The sequence below is a fragment of the Lacerta agilis genome, chromosome 7 (assembly GCF_009819535.1).
Source record: "Lacerta agilis isolate rLacAgi1 chromosome 7, rLacAgi1.pri, whole genome shotgun sequence".
In the NCBI taxonomy this organism is placed as follows: domain Eukaryota; kingdom Metazoa; phylum Chordata; class Lepidosauria; order Squamata; family Lacertidae; genus Lacerta; species Lacerta agilis.
Window position 1 is genome coordinate 2871726 of NC_046318.1, and position 17379 is coordinate 2889104.

At 47.9% G+C, this 17379-nt stretch overlaps 1 protein-coding gene across 5 annotated transcripts in view; it reads left to right on the plus strand.

The window, feature by feature from the left end:
* Nucleotides 1-12117: 12117 nt before the first annotated feature.
* Nucleotides 12118-17379, plus strand: part of AFAP1 (actin filament associated protein 1) — a 55044-nt gene continuing 49782 nt past the window's right edge. For 4 of the 5 annotated variants that reach the window (XM_033154138.1, XM_033154142.1, XM_033154141.1 and 1 more), the window contains exons 1-2: nucleotides 12499-12540; nucleotides 12620-12627. The gene's annotated coding sequence lies outside the window, so the exon portion shown is untranslated. Of the gene's footprint in view, nucleotides 12129-12498; nucleotides 12541-12619; nucleotides 12628-17379 lie in introns of those variants that run through there. The other variant, XM_033154140.1, reaches the window with a different exon arrangement.

Here is a 17379-nt window from a genome sequence, read left to right on the forward strand (position 1 = left end):
AGCCTACTAGATTTTGTATAAATTTGTTCCAAATATTGTTGTATTTATCCAAGCAGAGTCTATGTCTGTAAGCAGTCCATTCATAAGTGGCAAGTGTTACTATATTATCAATCCACTGATTAAAGGAGATTATGCCTTTAACTAAAATTTTCAGAAAAAGAATATTCTGTTGAATACCTACTGTATGGAACTTAACAACTGGACTACAAAAATGGATTTTACACGCTCTAATGGTAGCCAAGAAATTTATATTGATGAACTGGAAGAATAAATACATGGTCTCCTTTACTGATTATAGACTAGTAATTATTGTAATTGATAAGTGTAAACAGTTTAATTATTATTTGCTGATGTTTAATTTTACTGTTTACTAATGGATTACTGAATATTGCCTTATTTGATTTAAGTTGTTTATTTTAAAATTGTTGTGACTTTTTATATTGGATCAGATTGTTGCTATTAAAGTTTGATGTTTTATTATGTTTTTATATGAGTTGGAAGCCGCCCAGAGTGGCTGGGGCATATAAATAATAATAATAATAATAATAATAATAATAATAATAATAATAATAAATATTGCTGCTCTAATGTTGCAACCTGGGAGTAAGGCCCATTGGGACTTACTTCAGAGTAGACTTGCATAAAAATGTGTCGTTAGTCATTTTCACAGAAGTTTCTTCTACATTCTAAGCCAAAGGGACTTCCTTTAGCATCTCCCCTTAAATCTTCACCCTTTAGGAAGGAAGTAAATCTACCTTCATTCCCAGGACAGAGATGCTTACTGAGCTCATTCCCTTGGGGGAGAAATCACTGGAAATGGTTTTGGAGCTGAGTGCTCTGGACAGTCAATTCTTTGCCAGATTGCACCAGGCCAGCTCACAGCACTCTCTTCTGCTGTCGCCATACAACAGCTTAGGCGCCTCCTGGTCCGCAGCTGCCCGGCCTCTCCGCCTGCGGGATCCCGCCTGCTCTTTCTCCCAGTTAACATGGACGATCCCCTAACCTTTGATGAGTCTCACTCAGGAGGAGCCCGTCGGTGTGGCTCCCGATGCGCCTGTGCTATTGACAGAGCTCTGTCGGCAGAGCATGAGGCTCTTCATCTCGGGGTCGCGGGTTCGAGCGAGCCCCATGCGGAGCAAAAGATTCCTGCACTGCAGGGGGTTGGACTCGATGACCCCTGGGAGTCCCTTCCAACTCTACCATTCTGTGACTGCAGTCAAAGCCCATATTCACAGGTGGGGAATTACCCCCCTGAGTGGATTTCTACCAAGGGACCCCTTCCTCAGAGTCTCCCAGGGTGCAAGGCCCCGACAGTTCCCCAGCGCAGTCCCGCCGCGCGCAAAGAGCAGAAATGCCCCAAGCGCCGCCGCGACTCTCGGCAAGCGAAGCGGAGCATTTGCGAAAGGAGGAGGCGCGAGTCCGGGGGCGCCTCAGCTCCACGCGATATTACTCACCACCCACCCCCAGGCGAGCGAAACCACGCGGGCGGAGGCGGGGGGGGGGGGCGAGGGCGCGCACATGCCTCGCAATGCACGCCCGAAAGATCGGGGCTGGCGACGCGGAGAAGCGGCTGCCGTCGACTTCGCGTTGCCGTCGTTGGTTGGAGAAGGCAACTCAAACCTTCGCTACTACAGCGGGCAGCTCTTGGGACCTTTTCGTCGAGGGTCTTTCCCTGGGGTGTGTGTCCCCCCCCCTCTCCAAAGTCCCGAGGGTCCTTCCCCGCAGTGCTGCGCCACTTCGGAACCGCGGGGAGGAGGGAAAGGCGTCCGTCCCCCCCGGGGCTTCGTCGCCCGTCTTGGCTGGGGCATAGGCGGGACGGACGCTGCAGTTCCCACCTCTCCCCCTTCCTTCCCCTCCTGGGACTTACCTCCGTGCCGAGCGGCGACCGCAAGGTGACCTCCTCCGTCGGGCGGGCGGGCCGTCGAGGCTGGGACTTGCAGGACAGGCGCTCCTCCGCCGGCGGCCTCACCCTGCGGCGCCCCGGAGCAGCGCGCGGAGCGGGAAACCCCGCCGCGCCGGATCCGAAGCAGTCCGGGGGGGCGAGACAGTCGCAGCGGCAGTACGAGCTGCCGCATGTCACGAAGGCTGCAAGCCAGGGCGCAGCGCCGCAGCCCGGGGAGAGCGGAGAGCGGCGAGGGTTCGCTGCTGCTGCTGCATCCGTGGCTTGACAGGAGGAATTTACAGCCCTGCACCGAGAATCGGTTCGGAGGGGAGCGGGGAGTGGAGGGGGGGGGGATGCGCGCAAAGATCCCTCCGGGTCCTAGAGGGAGCTCAGGGCTGTGCATGCGACAGCTAGCTAGGCAGGAGGCGCCCTCTCCGCCCGCGGGAAGCTGCGAATCGGCGCGAAACGTCGGCGCAAATCCGCGAAACGCATGCGATGCACACAGTGCCCGGAAGTTTTATGGCGTTACTATCATGGAAGGCAAGCAAACGCGGTCAGGCGCCCAGCCAACCCATCAAAGCCTTTTTTACGGCAAAGGAACCAACAACAACTCCGCTTCCAGTAAAACAGGCAAATCACATTACTGCAGTGGGAAGAGAGCAAAGGCAAGCTGTGGCCCAAAGTCAAAGGCCTTCTGAAAAAGAATAAAATAGAAAATTCTTTCCAGTAGCACCTTAGAGACCAACTGAGTTTGTTCTTGGTATGAGCTTTCGTGTGCATGCACACGAAAGCTCATACCAAGAACAAACTCAGTTGGTCTCTAAGGTGCTACTGGAAAGAATTTTCTATTTTGTTTCGACTATGGCAGACCAACACGGCTACCCACCTGTAACTGAAAAAGAATGATCATCTTCTGATGCTGAAAAAGGCAGGAGTGGAAAGCTAAAGGAATTTCTTCTGGGAGAGAGTAGGCACAGAGCAGGCCCTCCTCCTCCCAGGCCAAACTATGCTGGAATGTTACGCTCATCGGCCAGAATTCTGGGATGAAAATGTTGTTGCATACTGCCACAGTGGGTCTGTATGGTGTGGTTCACATTTTTTCACATATAGATATATCCTATGTAAGAGATTTCAATGATAAAAACATTAGAAAAGCTTACATTTGCTAGTGAAAGGTTCTCTGCATAAAGCGCTTATCATTCCAAGGCCACAATCCTGCACAGAGTTAAACACCCAGGCTACAATCCTGTGTGCACTTCCTTCTCTGGAAATAAGTCCCATTGAATTTGGGCGGGGATTATTTTCTGATTAAACACGTTTAGGATTGCTCTGCACAGGACACTGAAGTCCATTATTGTGACACAGATCTTTGGATAGAAGCATGGAGGACCTTCCAGACTGTTGACGCATATTTGTGACTTTCATGTTAAATGAATTCCTTTTGAATCAGAGCCATTTAAACCATTATAAATGCAAATGTGTATGCTGCTATTTTCCAAATACTTCACTTCTCAGGTGTATGTTTGAGCACATTTCCTTCCTTTAGGCACATCTTGGAAGGAAAGTTGGTGGTGGTGGTGAGGGGCGCACCTCATGTGCTTCTGGTTCTGCTGTGCTCCCACTCTCCTCAGTGCCTGCCTGCCTCTGCCCCCTTTCCTTTCGCTCATCTGTACCACAGACAAGGCAAAGTGGGAGGCCGAGGCAGGCAGAGGGTTGCCCCACATCACATTGCACCCCTATTTTTAGAGAAATTTTAAACACATTTCTAGTTTAGCGCTAAAGTGTCAGCTCTGAAGTGTAAGTGCCATCATCCTCCCGTTTTAGAAAAGAGCTAGAATGGCCAAACTCATTTAACTTATGTTCAGAATACGTACCGATTCCCCAGCTCTGCAATCACGTCAGTTGCTCTTTTGAGATGCATCAGTTCTAACCTGACTTTCCTCTTCAACATGGGATACACAAATTATGGCAGATGAGACTTGCCTTGCGCTTTTAGGAAGGCTTGGTATGTCCCGAGCAGGACCTTAAGGTCCTCAAATAATAACTTTGTGGAGGTTCCGAGCCACAAGGATGCTAGGTTGGCTTCAACTAGGCGCAGGCATAGGCAACCTTCGGCTCGCCAGATGTTTTGGCCTACAACTCCCATGATCCCTAGCTAACAGGACCAGTGGTCAGGGATGATGGGAATTGTAGTCCGAAACATCTGGAGAGCCGAAGGTTGCCTATGCCTGAACTAGGGCCAGGGCCTTCTGGCTTCAACTAGGGCCAGGGCCTTCTCAGTACTGGCCCCAACTTGGTGGAACAGTCTGTCACGAGACCAGGGCCCTGCGGGATTTGGCATCTTTCCGCAGGGCCTGCAAGACGGAGCTGTTCCACCTAGCCTTTGGGTTGGTTTCAGTTTAACCCTGAGGTTTCGTTCTTTTGGCGTGATTGGTGGGCTGCTTAGAAGTGAGGCTGCAGTCTAGATTAAATTTTAAATTGTATTTTAATCTGTATTTTAATGAATTGTTTTATGTTTTGTTGTGATTTTATTGGTGTTAGCCACCCTGAGCCCGGTTTGGTGGGGAAGGACGGAGCATAAATAAAAATGTATTATTATTATTATTATTATTAAGAGGATGCTTCCAAAAACTGTATTTTCTTCTTCTTTCTTCACCTGCATCATATTGTTGGCTCAAAACTGCTTCAATTTGCACATTTAACACTTCACATAAGTTACTTGTTTTTGTGTGCACAATCAAGACTTCAATGTGACCAGGTGTACATTTACTTTGCTTGTGTGAACAGAATATCCACATTCATTTTTACATATGCAAGTTGGGCCTGCTTCACATCACTGATAGCAGATTCCTTCCATTTAATCATAGCTACAAGGCTGAATTCTCTGTTCGCATTTCTTCTGATTCAATGCAGCGTTGCTTAAGTACCCTGAACAAGGGTTGCATGCACACATAGACACACTGCTCCCCAAAATAAGTTTCATTGTCACAATGAAGTACAAACTTCCTTGTTCACTTTTTGTACCTCTTACAGGTGAAACTCGAAAAATTAGAATATCGTGGTAAGGTTCATTTCTTTCAGTAATTCAACTTAAAAGGTGAAACTAATATATGAGATAGACTCATGACATGCAAAGCGAGATATGTAAAGCTTTTATTTGTTATAATTGTGATGATTATGGCATACAGCTGATGAGAACCCCAAATTAACAATTTCAACTTTGGGGTTTTCATCAGCTGTACGCCATAATCATCACAATTATAACAAGCAAAGGCTTGACATATCTCGATGTGCATGTCATGAGTCTATCTCATAAATTAAACGCCAGTAGCTAATGAAAACAATTGCTTACATAAATTGACATTTCCACGATAGTCTGATTTTTCGAGTTCCACCTGTAGCTATTCTTCTAACTTTGGCTGTTTGCTGTAATATCTGATTCCCAACAGCTTTGGGCAAAGTAAATAGATAAATTAAAATTCAAGATGATGTGAAGTGCACCCCCCCCCCCCAAATTATCATTCCCCCTTCATGAAGTTATGGAATACATCCTGTTCCTTAGAGGTCTGTCTCCTCAAGTCACTTGCCACTGCCATGATATGTGGAGGGAAGGATGCATGTCTGAATGTGAACAGCCAGCACATGCCTTGGAGCCATAGCCGGATGAGATTTCTGCATATATATATATGTTTTGATGAAAACTCCTGTCCTCCACACATAGAGATGTGTGGTGGCTATAACCCAGTGGCTCTCAAACTTTTTTATTGATAAGAAATACACTGGAAAACAAAAGGAAACAACTCATAGCAACCCTTGATTCATAACATAGAACACAACTACATTATTATGTGATCATGGGACATCCAGAAAGTATAGAACAGTGCAGCTGCATAAGAACATGAATCTGGACAAAGAAAGTTGTCAGAGCCCGAGCACGATTCAGAATCGCCTGAGCACAAAAAAAGTAAAATTAAAAATTGAACCTCCCAAACCCGGACAATTGCTATAGCTTGTAAAAAAAATCCCCCCAGATGGGCATGTAGCCCCTCAAAAGAGAACATGTCCAGGATTTTCTGAACGTATGACAACCCTAACAATTTTCTTTCTTGTTTGTCTGCTTTGTTACACAAGAAAATCTTTAATAAAAACTAATTCAAAACAAAACAAAACAAAACAAAACAAAACAAGGATTGTCCTCAGTATCACTTGATGGTCTTGCTCTCATTTTGAAAAGATATCCATCCATATTCTGCAAACATTTTTTTACTATACTATACTATACTATACTATACTATACTATACTATACTATACTATATTGAAATGTTTAATTGTTTGACTGTCCAAGAATCTTCCAGGCACCTGTGCCATCCTCTCCTGCCATACCAGTGTGGCATGCTTGCCACACCCTTTGAGAACCACTGCGTATGCCAATCTGTAGCTGAGAGCCGGCAACCCATCCAGTGCTGGGGCTTAGCTCTGAAATAGGTGAAAGAATGTACAGTATATCTATGGTCCTGGGCAACAGCAGAGTACATTTTCCTCAATTGCAGAATATCTCCCCACAAAGACAGGCTTGAGCACATATCTCTCCCCCGACTCCATCCAGTCCACTGTTAAGAGAATCTCAGGTGACAGGGCTAGAAAAAATATCTGTGTAATAACTTTAAGAGAATCTGCCAGGCAGAATAGGCCACACTGGGCTAAATGAATCAACCACAGCCAGTGTGGTGTAGTGGTTAGCGTGTTGGCTAGGTCCTGGGAGACCAGGGTTCAAATCCTGCTCCTCGGTCATGAAGCTCACTGGGTGCCCTTGAGCCAGTCACTTTCCGCCAAACCTACCTTGCAGAGTTGTTGTGGGGATTAAATGAGAAGGGGGAGGGCCATGTACCCCACCTTGAGCTCCTGGGAGAAGAAGGTGGGGATACAAATACAACTCCCAACAGCCCCAGCCAATATGCTCAATGGTCAGAGGATGATGGGGATTGGCATGTCTGGCTAGAGAGTTGGATCAAGACAGTTATTGAGGGAGAGAGTGATGACAGTGGTTAAGAGAATGGCTTACAACTGCCCTTTGATGTAGTACAGTAGCCTACTGTAATCTCTACATTGCAGGTATGTTTCCAAGCACAATTCAAAGTGTTGGTGCTGACCTTTAAAGCCCCAAACGGTCCTAGCCCAGTATACCTGAAGGAACATCTCCACCCCCATCACTCAGCCCAGACACTGAGGTCCTCCTCTAAGGGTCTTCTGGCGGTTCCCTCACTGCGAGAAATGAGGTTACAGGGAACCAGGCAGAAGGCCTTTTAAATAGTTGTGCCTGCCCTGTGGAACGCCCTCCCATCAGATGCCAAGGAGATAAAGAAATACACAACTTTTAGAAGATATCTGAAGGCAGCCCTGTATAGGGATGTTTTTAACATTTGATGTTTTACTATGTTTTTATATGTGCTGTAAGCAGCCCAGAGTGGCTGGCGAAACCCAGCCAGATGGGCAGGCTATTATTATTATTATTATTATTATTATTATTATTATTATTATTATTTTGTTGTTGTTTAGTAATGTCTGATTCTTTGTGACCCCATGGACCGGAGCACGCCAGGCACTCCTGTTTTCCACTGCCTCCCGCAGTTTGGCCAAACTCACGCTAGTCGCTTCGAGAACACTGTCCAACCATCTCATCCTCTGTCGTCCCCTTCTCCTTGTGCCCTCCATCTTTCCCAACATCAGGGTGTTTTCCAGGGAGTCTTCTCTTCTCATGAGGTGGCCAAAGTATTGGAGCCTCAGCTTCAGGATCTGTCCTTCCTGTTGTTGTTGTTGTCGTTGTTGGGAGAGGGGTTGGAAGATTGTATTTTGTGACAATCCTGTAATATAATCCAATGTTAATATTACAAGGAAAATTTTTCAATACCAGGGGCGCCATCTAGTGGGGGCTGGGGGCCAAGGCCCCTCTCCAAAATTCTCAAAGAGGGGGCTTGCCCCCCTCAATGTACCACAGCCTGCCGGCCCCGTTGGGTCTTGCTGCAGCTAGTGGAAGGCTGCACAGTGCAGTGCACCAGCGTGCACAGTGTCTGGAAAAGCATTGGGGACTAGTGTGCTTGGCGTGAGGTTCCACTGGCCTGCACAGCATCTTCCGATGCTGTGGGGACCAGCAAGCCTTAGTGGAAGGCTGCACTGGCCTGCCTAGTGTTAGGAGACGTGTGTGACGTCACATGTGCACGCTGGGCCCCTTCAAGCTTGGAAGCAACTTGGTGCTTGTGCATGGTCCCAGAAAAAAATATTTAAGGAGGCCATACCACACTTGTGCGTGCGCTCTCTCTCTCTCTCTCTCTCTCTCTCTCACACACACACACAAACTACATGCATTCAGCAAACAAATACACACCACAGCCACACGTGCCTCTCATTCACACACACACACACACACTTTACATATGTTATTTATGTTATTGATTTATTTCATAAAATTTATACACCACTTGATTTTTTTTAAACGCTCAAAGCAGTTTATGAAAGGACAAAACAATAAATATGAGAAAAAACAGCAACCATACTTTAAAACATACAAAAGCTGAAATACTAAAACAGATTAAGATTGCCTCAACATTTTAAGCATCTGCACAACTGCACATAAAACCTCTCCCTCACTCTTTGCTCAAGCGCATCTTTCTCTGCCAGTTTAGACCTCAATTGGCATATAGGTGAAGTTTACATTTTGTTTCACTATTGATTGGTTAAAATTTCAGTTGTCTCACTATGGAGTTGAGAGCAACCCCCTCACAGGGCTGCAGGGGACAGCCCCATTCGTGGCTAGCTAAGCCCCCACCTTCATTCTTAGATGCATGTGTGAAGGGGTGCACACACATATCAGTACGTAGAGCTCTTCCCTGTGAAGAGAGCCTGTGCTAAGCAGCCTCCTCTTTGTGCAAAGGAACTTAGTACATGTCTGTCACTCCTGGCAGAGAGAGCCCTCCCCTTTGCTGAATGTGTGGCCAATGGGAGTTAGCCTGTGAGGACTAACACAAATGCTATAAGCCTTTTAATGCTGATTAAGCTTCAGGTTAAAATAAAAGTTAATATTTCAGGGCTTTCCTTCTAAGCAACTACATAATGACAATAATATTCACAGGGGTGAATATTCAACCAGGTTTGGCTAATCCCTTGGGGCCATGGATCTATGGTCAACTTTCTGGGGGCCTCATGTCCAAAAGGGTGTGGCCAAAATGGGTTTTTTTTATTGTGTGGCAACAAATTTAAAAGACAAACAGGGCACAAAACTAATAATAGAATCTCAGGAGACTTGCAGAAGTGGTTAGTGTGCGTATCATACCCTCCAACATTCCTCAGATAAAAATAGGGACATTTCTCCCTCCCTCCCTGACCCTCCTCAACCTCTCTGCAGAACATCTCCTACCAGAGGGTGAGTGCCACCACCTCTACACCAACAGCACACAGCACACGCACTCTCCACTGTCCTGAGAAAACCCCTTAATGCCAATTTTATTTTATTCTTCGGTAGATTTACAAAAAGAAAAGCACAAACCAATAAATAAATTTTAGAAAGGGGCAACACACAAACAAGCTTTTAAATCAAGACAGAGGAGGCCAGCAAGCGGCCCATGGAGGCAGTTTAACCGGCCCACGAGCCACCCCCGAACCAAGCTGCCTGCTTGGTGAGTCCCCGTGTGCTGCGCTAAACTGGCACAGCGCGGTGACTTGCTTCCGTGGTGCTGGAAATTGCGTCTGCGCATGCCCAGATGCTGGAAATCGCATGTGCACTTGCTCACGTGCGCGATCTGGCCCGGCAGGTAAAACCTTGCCAACCCCTGTGCTAGACAAAAGAAGTGTTGGCTTGTTCTGCAAACTGTAGAACATGAAGTCTTTCCCAGTTGGAGAAGCCAAGCTACTCCATACTGGTTTTAAGGCAGAACTGGGTAAATTTATGAAGGGTTTTCAACTGTGTTTATTCTGGCGTGTCAATTGCTAGCTGTGCTGTTCTGGTTCACCAGAAGCGGCTTAGTCCTGCTGGCCACATGACCCGGAAGCTGTACGCCTATAAAGCGAGATGAGCGCCGCAACCCCAGAGTCGTCCGCGACTGGACCTAATGGTCAGGGGTTCCTTTACCCTTACCTAAGTTATTGGAAGGCATTCATGTGGGTCACCCCCTTCATCTGAACATGTGCGACAGGCACAATTAGAGACAGGCAACATGTATGGTAATGTGACACTGCACCCCAGTGAAATGGTGTTTCTGAACAACTTGTTGAGTGCATTTAGTTTCTAAAGCCTGGTGCGTAAAACTATTTTATCTGAGAGGAAAGATGGGATGCTTGTTGGCATAGTCCTTACCACACAAAAAAATGCCAAGCACTTTGATCACAAGTCTGCCCACAGATCTCGCTGCCTTTCGACAAAGGAGCGAGGAAGGACAATCCTGACTGTTTCATCTTGGTTGATTATAGTCTTTAAAAAACAAACCAACAAAAAAGTATCTGAAGAAGTGTGCATGCACACGAAAGCTCATACCAAGAACAAACTTAGTTGGTCTCTAATGTACTGGAAGGAATTTTTTATTTTATTTTGTTTAAACCAACAAAAAAAACCCCTCCAAGATTAATAGCAAAGAAGGGATAATACACCTTATTCTTTTGCACTGCTGCCTTGTTCATATCAGGTATAAAGTGTCTTCAAAAATGAGTGAACCCTGTTTGCTCTTTAGCAAAGATAAACCTCTCTTGAGGGAGACTAAAGGAGCTCCCCCCCCCGACTTACACCATCAACTTACCTCTATGGGCATTTTTAGAAATCCCTGTCTCCTTTCACTTCATTTTCCTCTAGTGCTAAGCAGGGAGGTACCACCATTTTTGGCACCTGGGAATGCAACTACACTTCCAAATCCTCAAGTGTAGAGGGGAGTGACACAGAATACACACTCACACCACCTGAGGCCAGGTCATAATCCCCAGCTCCGCCAGCTTTTTTTAGAGTCAGCTGGTAGGGTGCTTAAATCTTCCCAGGGTTCCTAGCCTCCATGCCGTCATTTTAAAGAGCAGCCTCCAGGATGCACCACCAAGACAGATCCCACCTGAAAGTACTAAAAGCATGCACCTCTGTTGGGATAAAGATAGGGAAATTTGGCCCTCCAGATGTTTTGGGACTACAACTCCCATCATCCCTGACCACTGGTCCTGTTAGATAGGTATGATGGGAGTTGTAGTCCCAAAACATCTGGAGGGCTGAGTTTGCCTATGCCTGGATATGGGTGTCACAGGCCTTTCAAAATACTATTGCAGCAGCTACTGTAGGGTCAAGGGGAGTAAGTGCTGCTATTCTTCTGTTGATGGCAGCGAGTTCCCTGCCCATGGTGAGGATTTCAGCATTTAGTCAAGGGTTTCTAGTCCAGGCATGCTCCCTCTGGACTACGTTCCTATCGGAGGTGCACAGATCCACCAACCTAAGGCAGAAAGGGTATATATTAGCCCGGAAAAGAGACTGAGAAGATATATGATAGCCATCTTCAAATATCTAAAGAGCATTTCACATGGGAAATGGAGCAAGCTTGTATTCTCCCATTACGGAAGATAGGACTCGAACCGGTGGATTCACATTACGATAAAGGAGATTTTGACTAAACATCAGGAAGAACTTTCTGATGGCAAGGGCTGTTCAACTGTGGAATGGACTCCCTAGAGCTAGGTTGCGGTCTCTCCTTGGAGGTTTTTAAGCAGAGGTTGGATGGCCATCTGCCATGGATCCTTTAGTTGAGATTCCTGCATTGCAGGGGTTGTACTAGATAACCCTTGGGATCCCTTCCAACTCTATGATTCTATTAGGATCCCTTTTATAAAATACAGAACTTTAATGGCACGGCCATTATTTATTTCAGCTTCTCCCCACAGGGCCACGAAGGATCATAAAAGCTGAATGAGAGACCCTTCCTCAGAGGAGGCAGGAGACCACCTGACCCGCTGAGGAGTCGGAATCCGGCCGGCTTTCCCTCAAGAGGCCTCCGGAGGCGAGCCTTTTGCTCCGGCCAAGTTGGGCCGAGGGGGATTTGGCGGTGCCGGCTGGATTCAGCGCCTTGAGGGTCCTGGGTTGCTTCAGGCGGAGCAGCTTCCCGGGCTGGAGGGCAGGCTGCGCGCCGGAACCCCAACTCTCCGCCGGACTCGGGCGAGGCTAGCGAGGCCGAAGGGCACGATCCAGACCCCGGCTGCATTCCGCGGCAGGGAGGGAGCGGGCCAGCAGAGGTAGGCCGCCGGCTTCCAACCCAGCGGAAATCGGGCGGGAGGTCATCCCAGGAGCCCATCCACTCCCGCCCCGCAGCTCCGTCCTGGAGGCTGGAGCGCCGCAGACGGCGCCGGCGACCGAAGCGGCGCCCCCGGGGGAGAGGCTGCCAGGCGAAGCCCCCCGCCCCATTTCTCCAGGGCTGCCCCCTCCCTCCTTTGTTCTCTCGGGCCCCGCCTATCCCTCTCCCCTTAGCTCGCCTATTGGCTCGTGCAGCCGCCACTCGGGGTGGGGGCCCGTTTTGGCCCCGCTCCCCGGCCGAGAGAAAGCGAGAGAGAGAGAGCGCGGCGCTGGGCTGGGCAGGGCTGCCGGGCGGGCGGGCGTCTCCCTTCCCCTGCGCTGCTTCGGCCGCGTCTGCAGCCGCCGCGGGACCAGGTAAGGAAGGAAGGAAGGCAGGCACGAGGGCTCGCCAGCCCCGCTCTCTGCTCTCCGGCTCCCTGCGCCCTCTTGCCAGGCGGGCGCCCCCGAGCGCGGAGACAAAAGGCGGCCTCCCCCCTCCGGGAGCCCCGGCCGCTCCCTCCTCCCTGCCAGGCCCGGAGCGCGGTCGGTGGGAAGGGCGAGGGTGCTGGCGGCGGCGGCGCGGAGGCTGCGCGCTCCAGGCGGAGGCGAGCTCTGCCCAGACGCTGCCAGCCGGTCGGAAGGAGCGGTCGCTCCGCTGGGCGGCTGCCTGCCTGGGCCCAGGGGCGTCTCTCGCTCTCTGCCCCGCGGCGACGTTTCGGAGGATGGCGGGTGTGATGGGCGCGGGGGGAATGTGGGGACGGGGCTGTTTTGGAAATTCCTGTCACAGGGAGCAAGATACAAGCGGGAGGTTACGGGGCATGTTATACGGTGGGGTGGGGTGGGGAGGGGGGGCCGCGGCTGCCCAGCCAGTTTGGTCCCACAATACAGGTACTGTGGAAAGGCTCTAGAGGAGCCGGCCAGCCTGTCTGCCTTTCGTTTAATGGGAGCTCTTCAAAATCCGGCAAAAGTTAAGTTGTGAGTAGCAACACCCATTGGAGGCAATGGAATGGGACACTCGGTCATGACTGAGTCAAGTCACGCAGAGTTTAGCGGATATCCTGTGTATATCTGCCTAGAGGCAAGTCTGTGTATTCAGTTGGGCTTACTCCCAGGTAAATGTGCGTAAGATTGCCCATTGTGTTTGTTTGGCTCCTGATGACTTCTGGCAAGGAGACTGAAAAGTGCAACCCCGAGTAAGTAGCAATTGCTGGGGTGTCACTCAAGGATCAAATGACTTTAGCATATCTAAATAGGTACCGGTACTTGCCTGGTGCTGAGAGGAAATGCTTCCAGGTGACCAGGGATACATTTATTATTTGTTTGCATTTTCTTCTTCCTAAATTAGCCTGTCAATGTACTACAAATTTGCTAACATCCCCTGTACACATTTGTAAGCAGATAGGTTAGTAAAAATCTTTGAGGTAGCAACTTTTGTGTACATTCATACCTTGGGTTATGGCCGCTTCAGGTTGCGTGATTTCAGGTTACCAGGGTTACTTCTGGGTTTCGGTGCTTGCGCATGCACAGAAGTGCTAATTCGCACTTTGCGCATGCGCAGACGCGCCGAATTGCGTAGACGCAGTAGCGCGGGTTGCAAACCGCTTCCCACATGGATTGTGTTCGCAACCTGAGCGTCCACTGTACTTACTAGCAACCGGATGCTACCAAATGTTACTAAAGCCTGATAGAAATCTGACCACCTGGCTAAAGGAATAGTTAAGCTACACTGCAGAATGTGTCAGGTTAGTTCCAATTAATAATATTGTGAGGATTAAGGAAAGCATATACAGTGGTACCCCGCAAGACGAAATTAATTCGTTCCGCAAGACTTTTCGTCTTGCGGAAATTTCGTCTTGCGAGGCACCTTTTCCCATAGGAACGCATTAAAATTTAATTAATGCGTTCCTATGGGGGGAAAGTCCGGGGGCCCCTCCCGACCGGCACCGGAGCCAAGCCAAGCCGCGTTTTAAGACTACAGTGAGCGAACAGCTGCGCTGCTGTTCGCTCGCTTCAGTCTTAAAACACGGCGCCACGGCTCCGGGAGGGAGGGAGGGGGCCGTGGGATCATGCCCGACATCGGGCACGATCCCACGGCCCCCTCCCGACCGGCATCGGAGCCAAGCCAAGCCGCGTTTTAAGACTACAGTGAGCGAACAGCTGCGCTGCTGTTCGCTCGCTTCAGTCTTAAAACACGGCGCCACGGCTCCGGGAGGGAGGGAGGGGGCCGTGGGATCATGCCCGACATCGGGCACGATCCCACGGCCCCCTCCCGACCGGCATCGGAGCTCCGCGCCGCCGAGTTTTAAGACTGCAGCGATCGTTGCAGTCTTAAAACGCGGCGGCGCGGCTCCGGGAGGGAGGGAGGGGGCCGTGGGATCGTGCCCGACATCGGGCACGATCCCACGGCCCCCTCCCGACCGGCAACGCGGCGCCGCGCGGCTCTAGGAGGGCTTGCCTTTTCGCTGTGGTCGGGAGGGATGTTGTCCGCGTCTGCCATTTTGGATCGACTGCGCATGTCTGGACATGCGCAGACATGCACAGTCGATCCAAAATGGCGGACGCGGACAACACCCCTCCCGACCGGAGCGAAAAGGTAAGCCGGCTTACAGTGGTACCTCGCCAGACGAATTCGTCTTGCGAAAAACAGGCATAGGCGAATTCGTCTCGCGAGTCAACTAAAAACTCGCAAAACCCTTTCGTTTTGCGAGTTTTTCGTTGTGCGAGGCATTCGTCTTGCGGGGTACCACTGTAATTGGATAATGGATATGAAAATAATTTGCCATCCTTAAAAGTATATTAGAGTAAGAAATGTAGGGCAATTGTCATTGTTACAATTTATTTTTCATTGTTTGAGAAATTGTTTTAATTTCTACTCTCTAGTTTTCCATTTAAAAATACAAAATTATAGCTCAGGAAAAGCATTACAGTACTAACAGAAATATGTGTAGAAAAATATGCTTCAAACTGAGAGAAGGACATGATGAAGTAGAATGTCCCTAGATACATATCACCCATATTTTATATTTCTAAAAGTTCAAACACTGGTTCCACTTTCCACAGAATACACCTGGTTTCTTTCTTCACTTTAAATATTGGCACGTAAGTGCCACTGTCAGCAGAGTATTCCATACTTAGATATTTTTCATATGCTTCCTTCTTAGATGCCATCTCTCAGTAATTAACAGATTAGTTAATTGGCTCCTTCATCATACAATTAAAAATATATTCCAGCAAACTGTCTTGAGCACATAATGATCTCTAGCTTCATTTATTTTTTATTGCATACAGTATTTCCAAAAGAAGGAAAAGAAACTTTTTGATGGACGGCACCAAAAAAAAATATGCCACGCTTGAGCTTCATTTTTTATTTGTCCTTCACATTGCAAAAATTAATTTTTGTTCTCCCGTGTTAATTCAATAATTTTGTTCTCCTTATAAGTATAAAAAATGACAGAAAAAGCACAACACATACTCTTAATTCTGTTGAACCATTCATTAAGATTCAAAACTTTACATACTATGACTCTGGTTCTCTAACCCCTAAACCCAACAACATATTTTAATTCTGATGATTTCCAGGAATATGAGTGAGTACTGGGTAGCTGTAATGTTTGGCTTTAGCATCTTAAAAGGAAGTCAGTGTCTTAGCAGTCATAAGGAACTGTAGAAAATGGAGACTGATTTTCAGGTTCAGCTCTGGTCCAGGCTAGGCCAAGACATATTTAAAAACAATTATGCTAAATTTGGGACCCATAGACTCATAAGATTTGCAAGAAAGTTCTTTTTCCATTGAAGTGCAGGCCACTTAAGGACTACTTTGCTGAGATATTTTAGTAGCCAAACAGAGTACCCAAATGGGATTGACATCCTGTTCACTCAACTCCCTGAGCTCTTGTAACCATAAGTGAAATCTGAAAGTTAATTGTAAGATTGTCCAGTAGAAATATGCCAGAAGAAGAAACATTGCCACACAAACTTAAAATGATGGCTTTCAGTCCTAGTTAGGTCGAATCCCCAAAGGTTTGATCCGAATCTGCAAATGTGCTCGCCAATGGCAATCATACTTTTAAATCTGGCAAGTGCTCCTCATCTGCTCTGGAACCTAGAGAAGGGCAGGGTTTCTTCCCATCCTCCCACTGAACCCTAAAAACACTTGGAAAACAGTGAGGCATATTTGTGCTTTCCAAGCATCTCTGAACTCAGCACAACTTCAAAGAGAAACTGCACCCTTATTTGGGCTCCAAAGAATCATAGAATCATAGAGTTGGAAGAGACCACAAGGGCCATCCAGTCCAACCCCCTGCCAAGCAGGAAACACCATCAAAGCATTCCTGACAGATGGCTGTGAAGCGTCTGCTTAAAGACCTCCAAAGAAGGAGACTCCACCACACTCCTTGGCAGCAAATTCCACTGTCGAACAGCACTTACTAATGTTTAGGTGGAATCTTCTTTCTTGTAGTTTGAATCCATTGCTCCGTGTCCGCTTCTCTGGAGCAGCAGAAAAGAACCTTTCTCCGTCCTCTATATGACATCCTTTTATATATTTGAACATGGCTATCATATCACTCCTTAACCTTCTCTTCTCCAGGCTAAACATACCCAGTTCCTAAGCCGTTCCTCATAAGGCATCGTTTCCAACCCTTTGACCATTTTGGTTGCCCTCCTCTGGACACGTTCCAGCTTGTCAGTATCCTTCTTGAACTGTGGTGTCCAGAACTGGACACAGTATTCCAGGTGAGGTCTGACCAGAGCGGAATACATTGGTACTATTACTTCCCTTGATCTAGATGCTATACTCCTATTGATGCAGCCCAGAATTGCATTGGCTTTTTTAGCTGCTGCGTCACACTGTTGACTCATGTCAAGTTTATGGTCTACCAAGACTCCTAGATCCTTTTCACATGTACTGATCTCAAGCCACGTGCCACCCATCCTGTATTTGTGCCTTTCATTTTTTTTTGCCCAAGTGTAACATTTCTCTGAAAACTCAGCAGTGGCCAGAGGATTGGAGAAGATCAGTCTACATCCCAATCCCAAAGAAGGGCAGTGCCAAAGAATGCTCCAACTACCGCACAATTGCACTCATTTCACACGCTAGCAAGGTTATGCTTAAAATTCTACAAGGCAGGCTTAAGCAGTATGTGGACCGAGAACTCCCAGAAGTGCAAGCTGGATTTCGAAGGGGCAGAGGAACCAGAGACCAAATTGCAAACA